General features: G+C 52.5%; 1 pseudogene; it reads right to left on the bottom strand.

Moving 5' to 3' along the window:
• Positions 1-457: 457 nt before the first annotated feature.
• The window catches only part of LOC132807356 (zinc finger protein 91-like), a 47,769-nt pseudogene continuing 40,522 nt past the window's right edge, over positions 458-7,704 (bottom strand).

Here is a 7,704-nt window from a genome sequence, read left to right as displayed (position 1 = left end):
TAGGTTCAGATAAGGTGGAGGAAGAAAAGCTGTTCCCTATTCACTGATAGTGACAAGGTCAGGGGCGGCCTGAAGGTCAGGGGTTTGAGCAGGAGAGAGAGAGAGGAGGAAAACAGAGGAAAAACAGGTTTACCCAGCAAGCAGCAATACGCTGGAATCCGCTGTCACCTCAGAGAGACAGACAGACGCAGAGAGAGAGACACAGAGAGCCAGAGACAGAGCCAGAGAGACCGAGACGGGGAGGTAATCAGATGAAAGGCCTCCCTGTGCTGTGAGATCCAAAAGGAGCACGCGAGCAGCTGCCCCAGTGTTTCTGGTGGTCTGAGGCATCTCCCCCTCGCCCCATTACCGGTACCGCTCTCCCGTCCCATTGGCACCTTCCCGGTGAACGGCCCACTCTCCCAATACACTCAAGCTGCCCCTTCCCCCCCCCCCCCCCAACCCCGCGGGCTGGAAGAGGACGGAACAGCCCGTTCCGGAGCGGGGCTCGGGAACGCTGCCCATGTCCGCGACGTCCTTTCCGAGAAAGGAAACAAAAAGGACAACAGACAGGGGACCACCCGCATCAACGGGAATGACAACATTTCACCCTCAGACAAGGCTTTGTCAAGAGATGTACAGCACGGAAACAGACCCTTCGGTCTAACCCGTCCGTACCGACCAAATATCCCAACCCAAACTAGTCCCACCTGCCAGCACCCAGCCCATATCCCTCCAAACCCTTCCTATTCATATACCCATCCAAACGCCTCTTAAATGTTGCAATTGTACCAGCCTCCACCACATCCTCTGGCAGCTCATTCCGTACACACACCACCTTCTGTATGAAAACGTTGCCCTGTAGGTCTCTTTTATATCTTCCCCTCTCACCCTAAACCTATGCCCTCTAGTTCTGGATTCCCCAACCCCAGGGAAAAGACTTTGCCTATTTATCCTATCCATGCCCCTCAATTTTGTAAACCTCTATAAGGTCATCCCTCAGCCTCCGACGCTCTCGAAAAACAGCCCCAGCCTGTTCAGCCTCTCCCTGTAGCTCAGATCCTCCAACCCTGGCAACATCCTTGTAAATATTTTCTGAACCATTCCAAGTTTCGCAACAGCGGGGAGACCCAGAAATGGAAAAGACTGAAGGGGGAAGTCAGCGGTAAATCTTTTGAAGAGGTTACAAAGGAGAGACCTCTGTCTGCAGCGGGAATGACCCCCACAGTAGCAGGTCGAGGTGGACGGCATTTAAGGAGAAGCTGGATACAGACGTCAGGGAGAAAGGAACTGAAGGGAATGCTGCTGTAAGGGAAATCAAGTGTGAGCAAGTGAAGGGGAGGTGCGTAGAGGCTCACATGGGTCAGAAATACTGAGAGAGACCAGTTGAGCTGAAGGACCTGACTGGAGACTCAATGGGACACAGAGTGAAATCTTGGATCCACCTGCAAGAGAAGGAGAAACACGTGATTTACCTCCCAGGATTAAGCAAGTCCCGCAGATTCTGCAGATCACTTTATTGGTCACAGCACTGAGTATAGGGGTTGGGGTCTGGACAGGACGTTGGTTAGGCCACTTTTGGAATACACAGGAACCGCGATTATCCAAAGGACACATGCAGGGTGTATTTCAGTCGCTTGACAATTAGATCCCTTACAGTGTGGAAACAGGCCCAACCAGTCCACACTGACCCTCCGAAGAGTAACCCACCCAGACCCATTTCCCTCTGACTAATGTACCTAACACGACGGGCAATTTAGCATGGCCAATTCACCCTGACCTGCACATCTTTGGACTGTGGGACGGAACCGGAGCACTAGGAGGAAACCCACGCAGACGCGGGGAGAATGTGCAAACTCCACACAGTCTGTCGCCTGAGGCAGGAATGAAACCCGGGTCCCTGGTACTGTGAGGTAGCAGCGCTAACCACTGAGCCACCGTGCTGGTTCATCTAATTCTGGATAATCGAAGTTCCTCTGTATTATGTGCACTTCTGGTCTATCGGAAGGATGTTCCCCCGTGTGGACCCGCTGGTGGATCTGGAGGCCGGACGAGTGGGGGAAGCCCTTGCCGCAGACCAGGCAGGTGAAGGCCCCCTCGCCGGTGTGGACCTGCTGGTGCCGCAGCAGGTTGGACGACTGGGTGAAGCCCTTGCCGCAGACGGAGCAGGTGAAGGGCCGCTCCCCGGTGTGGACCCGCTGGTGCCGCAGCAGGGTGGACGAGCGAGTGAAGCCCTTGCCGCACAACGAGCAGGTGAAGGGCCGCTCCCCAGTGTGGACCTGCTGGTGGGTCAGCAGGGTGAACGACTGGGTGAAGCCCTTGCCGCAGACTGAGCAGGTGAAGACCCCCTCGCCGGTGTGGACCTGCTGGTGCTGCAGCAGGTGGGACGACTGGGTGAAGCCCTTGCCGCAGACGGAGCAGGTGAAGGGCCGCTCCCCGGTGTGGACCCGCCAGTGCCTGAGCAGGTGAGACGAGTGAGAGAAGCCCTTGCCGCAGTCGGAGCAGGTGAAGGGCCGCTCCCCGGTGTGGACCCGCCAGTGCTTGAGCAGGTGGGACGAGTGAGAGAAGCCCTTGCCGCACATCGAGCAGGTGAATGGCCTCTCCCCGGTGTGGACCCACTGGTGGGTCAGCAGGTGGGACGAGTGAGAGAAGCCCTTGCCGCAGACGGAGCAGCTGAACGGCCTCTCCTCGGTGTGGACCCATTGGTGCGAGAACAGGTTGGACGACTTGGTGAAGCCCTTGCCACAGACGGAACAGGTGAAGGGCCGCTCCCCGGTGTGGACACGCTGGTGGGACAGCAGGTGGGACGAGTCAGAGAAGACCTTGCTGCAGACGGAGCAGGTGAAGGGCCTCTCCCCGGTGTGGACCCGCTGGTGGGTCAGCAGGTGGGACGACTGGGTGAAGCCCTTGCCGCAGACGGAGCAGGTGAAGGGCCGCTCCCCGGTGTGGACACGGCGGTGGATCTCCAGCACGGAGGGGGAGCGGAATCCTTTCCCGCAATCCCCACACTTCCACGGTTTCTCCATGGTGCGCGGAATGCCTCCTGAGACTTCCTTTCCCCACAGTGGGCAAACTGGCTCAGACACGTGCCCGTGTGGTTCAGGTAAAGATGATACTTTAAGAGCCTACTGAAGCAGACAAAAACGTTCAAAGAATTTTCCCCTTCTGGACTGAAAGAGGGACATCTCTCCTGTCCCACGAATCAAGGGGCTCTGTCAGACCTTCACATGGTACTCAGTTGGGAAGCTCTACCTGCAAAGCTGCTCTTCTCATATCCTGTGAAAAGGGGATTACAAAAGTCATTGCTGCCTGCACACAACAGGAATTCAGAACAGATCATTCTAGTTTCTATAGAACTTCCCTAAAACAATCAAGTTACAATATGCAGATGCCAGTGTTGGGCTGGGGTGTACAAAGGTAAAAAAAATCACATCACCAGGTTGTAGTCCATTAGATTTGTTTAGAAGTTTGAACTTTCAGAGCTCTGCACCTTCATCAGGTAGCTAGTAAAACCTCCAGGCGAAAAAGACAGCAGATGCTGGAGATCAGAGTGGTGCTGGAAAAGCACAGCAGGTCAGGCAGCATCCGAGGAGCAGGGAAAAAAAAAAATCAACGTTTCGGGCAAAAGCCCTTCATCAGGAATGAGGAAAGAATGAGGACACTTTCCTCATTCCTGAAGAAGGGCTTATGCCCGAAACGTCGAATCTCCTGTTCCTTGGATGCTGCCTGACCTGCTGAGCTTTTCCAGCAACACATTTCCAGCTCTGATCTCCAGCATCTGCAGACCTCATTTTCTCCTATAACCTAGAGTTGTGTGATTTTTAACTTTAAAAAGTGTTGCAAATCTCCACCACCCCACACACACACACACACACACACACACACACACACACTTTTCTTCAATTCTCACTCTGCTGTGTCTGATATTACCCATCCCCCAGTATTGTCCAGAAAGGGACTTATTACCTAAAAAAGCTGTAAATCTCCATCCCACACACTCTTTATCTGTACCTAATATCCCACCTCCCTCCCCCATGCTCCAGCAGGGTCAGACTGATGCTCATTGACTGAGCCACACTCACCTCTTCCTGGACACAGCGACCGTCCAGACCAACACAACATCAGCTCCCCATAACCCCCCCCGCAACGGCGCATGTGCAGGAGCATCCGGTCACGTGAATGGAGGGACCGCCGTCATCACAAAGGCCGCGCGTTGATTGGAATGAGCGCCCGCCCGTGCGGCGTTCCAGCCTTTCCCATTGGTCCACCGCGCCGTGCGTCACGCGGCGGCGCTGGTCTTTGTGACGCCCACGTGACCTCTCTCCTCCACCAACCCCAACGCGCCCCTCCCTTCACCGCGACACGGGGAGACAGGACCAATGGGGAGCTTTGGAGGACCGGAAGGAAGGCTGGTCCTCCTACCAATCAGAGCATCCCCTCATTGTCTGAATGCGGAAGTTGGAGCATGAGCTCCTGCTGCTCTCTCTCTCTCTCTGAATGAAGATTGAGTGTTACCCCAGAATGCACCAACCTCTGTGAGTACAGCACCCTCTTCTCACTCCTCCTATTCCATTTCTTTTCTCATTTTGGGATTAAACTGTTGGTTTGTAGGAAGTGAAGTGAAAGGAGGTGAACTCAGGAAAGGTGCATATGCTGGATGCATTGGTCTAGATCGCTGTCTCTGTCTCTCTGTGTCTGTGTCTCTGTGTCTCTCTCGCGTCCTTCATCAGGAATTGCGGAGGGGGGTGAGGGGGGTGGAAAGGGTGCTGAGAGATAAATAGGAAGGTGGGAGTGGGGCTGGGGGTAAGGTAGATGCAGGTTGGGGGGGGTGATGGCGACAGGGTGGAGCAGATTGGTGGGAAGGAAGATGGACAGGTGGGACAGTTCAAGAGGGTGGTGCTGAGTTGGAGGGTTGGAGCTGGGGTGGGAGGGGTGAGGGAATGTGAGGAAACTGGTGAAATCGATGTTGATGCCATGTGGTTGCAGGGTCCTAGGCCACCTGATACCTGGAGGAAGAATGCCTCTGCATTGGGACCCTCCAACCATACAGGATCAATATTGATTTCACCAGTTTCCTCATTCCGACACCCCCCCCCCCCTCCAGCCCAATCCCAGATACAACCCTCGAACTTGGGACTGTTCTTTTGAACTGTCCCACCAGTCCATCTGCCTTCCCATCTATCTGCTCCACCCTCCTGTCTGACCTGTCACCTTCTTCCCCCGCTTTCATCTACCCATAGCATTCTCAGCTCCCTTCCCCCAGTCCCACCTCCCTTCCATTTATCTCTCAGTCCCTTTGGGCCCACCCCACATTCCTAATCAAGGGGTTATGCCCAAAACATCAAACCTCCTGCTCCTCAGATGCTGGCTGACCTGCTGTACTCTTGCAGCACCAGACGTTTTGGTGCTTATTTGTCTGGATGTTCTGATGTGACCCATTCGCAGATGTGAAGTCACATTCGAGAAAAACTCCTTCATGGAATGTGGGCTTTTTTTTTGGCAAGGCCAACAATGTTTTCATCCCTAACTGCCCTTCAGACAAGAGGATTGCCAGACTTTAGGGGGCATTTTAAAAGTCAAGCACGTGAGCCATCATATGCAGGCAGCACCAAGTTAATGCTAGCGGGTTTCCTTCCCTGAAGAGCGTTATTGAATCAAATGGGTTTTCAGAAAAGTTTCATTCTCTCAATGACTGAGACTAGTTTTCAATTCAGATTTTAAAAAAATAAATTTAATTTCCCCAAGGTTTGTTTTTACTGGTATTTGAACCCATGAGCCCAGATTATTTGCCTGGGGCCTCTGGATTGCTGGTCCAGTGTTGTTGTTATAACATCACTGACTCGCCTGGACAGCATTGAGAGTCATACAGATGTATAGCACACAAAGAGACCCTATGTGCAACTGGTGCATGCCGAGCACATAGCCAAAATTGATCTAGTCCAACGTGCCAGCACGTCCCTCCAAACCCTTCCCATTCATATTCCCATCCAGATGCCTTTTAAATGTTGCAATTGTCCCAGCCTCCACCACTTCCTCTGGCAGCTCATTCCATACACGCACCACCCTCTGACTGACAAAGTTGCCCCTTAGGTCCTTTTTATGTCTTTTCCCCTCTCACCTCTAGTTCTGGACTCTCCCACCCCAGGGAAAAGACCTTGTCTATTCACCCTATCCATGCCCCTCATCATTTTATAAACCTCAATAAGGTCACCCCTCAGCCTCCGATGCTCCAGGGAAAACAGCCCCAGCTTATTTAGCCACTCCCTATAGCTCAAACCCTGGCAACATCTTTGTAAACATTTTCTGAACCCTTTCAAGTTTCGTTTAACTGAACAGTAAAAGTCATACTGGACAGGGATATATCAGAGTGTTACTATGCAATATGTATTTATTTACGACTGTATAAATTTGATTTATAATTATTTCTAGTTATATCATAGTGTTGTAGCCATGTTATGTATTCAAAGTTTGGGAGAAGATTTGTAGCTCGGCTGCTCGTTGTTGTGGTTCTGTTTGCCGAGCTGGGAATTTGTGTTGCAGACGTTTCGTCCCCTGTCTAGGTGACATCCTCAGTGCTTGGGAGTCGCCTGTGAAACACTTCTGTGTTGTTTCCTCCGGCATTTATAGTGGTTTGTCTCTGCCGCTTCCAGTTGTCAGTTCCAGCTGTCCGCTGCAGTGGCCGGTATATTGGGTCCAGGTCGATGTGTTTATTGATTGAATCTGTGGGTGAGTGCCATGCCTCTAGGAATTCCCTGGCTGTTCTCTGTTTGGCTTGTCCTGTAATAGTAGTGTTATGGATGCGGATCATTAGCTGTCTTCCTGTTTGTCCTATGTAGTGTTTTGTGCAGTCCTTATTGTGTACAAAATCCCATGCAAGGCCTGCACAAAACACTACATAGGACAAACAGGAAGACAGCTAACGACCTGCATCCATGAACACCAACTAGCCACGAAACAACATGACCAGCTATCCTTGGTAGCCATACACGCAGATGACAAGCAACATGAATTTGACTGGGACAACACTACTATTATAGGATAAGCCAAACCGAGGTCTGGGTGGGATACTCATCACAGGGTCGGTCTGGACTTGTTGGGTCGGTATGGACTTGTTGGGCCGAAGGGCCTGTTTCCACACTGTAGGGGTTCTAATTCTTAACTTTTCTTGGAGCTAAATCTGCCAAATGTCAGGAATCAGAAAAATTGGGAGGGAGCGTATTAGGTACGGCAGTAGGGAGAGTGTGTGGGATGGAGACTCACAGGTTTTGGGTTATGGGCGTGGAATGAATATTCCGTGAAATCGATCTGTTAAACTCTGAGATTCTACGTGATACTGACAGCGATGACTTTCTAATTGACAGGCTTTCACAGGAGGATTTACCTGCATATCTTGAACTAATTGCCTCAGCCAGCTTGACTCATTGGGACTGGAATTTTATCGATCTTTTGAGTGGAGAAGGAGGATTGTCCCGCCTGCTTCCAGAGATCTGACTGGTAAAGCACTGAGATGCCGCTGTTCGAGGGTGGAGGGAGCTTTACCGGAGCGGAGAGTTAGCCAGCCGGCCCCCCGCAGCAGAGTGGGACGTCAGAGGGAGCGTCGAACCTGGAGGGAGCCCGCGCCGTGGGGAAACCGTGGAAGTGTGGGGAATGCGGGAAGGGGTTTCGAGTCCCCTCTGAGCTGGAGATCCACCGGCGCGGTCACACCGGGGAGAGGCCGTTCTCCTG

Source organism: Hemiscyllium ocellatum (genome assembly GCF_020745735.1).
Source record: "Hemiscyllium ocellatum isolate sHemOce1 chromosome 27 unlocalized genomic scaffold, sHemOce1.pat.X.cur. SUPER_27_unloc_15, whole genome shotgun sequence".
Lineage (NCBI taxonomy): Eukaryota > Metazoa > Chordata > Chondrichthyes > Orectolobiformes > Hemiscylliidae > Hemiscyllium > Hemiscyllium ocellatum.
The sequence above is the reverse complement of the archived record's forward strand: the minus strand, read 5'-3'. Positions and strand labels throughout refer to the sequence as shown.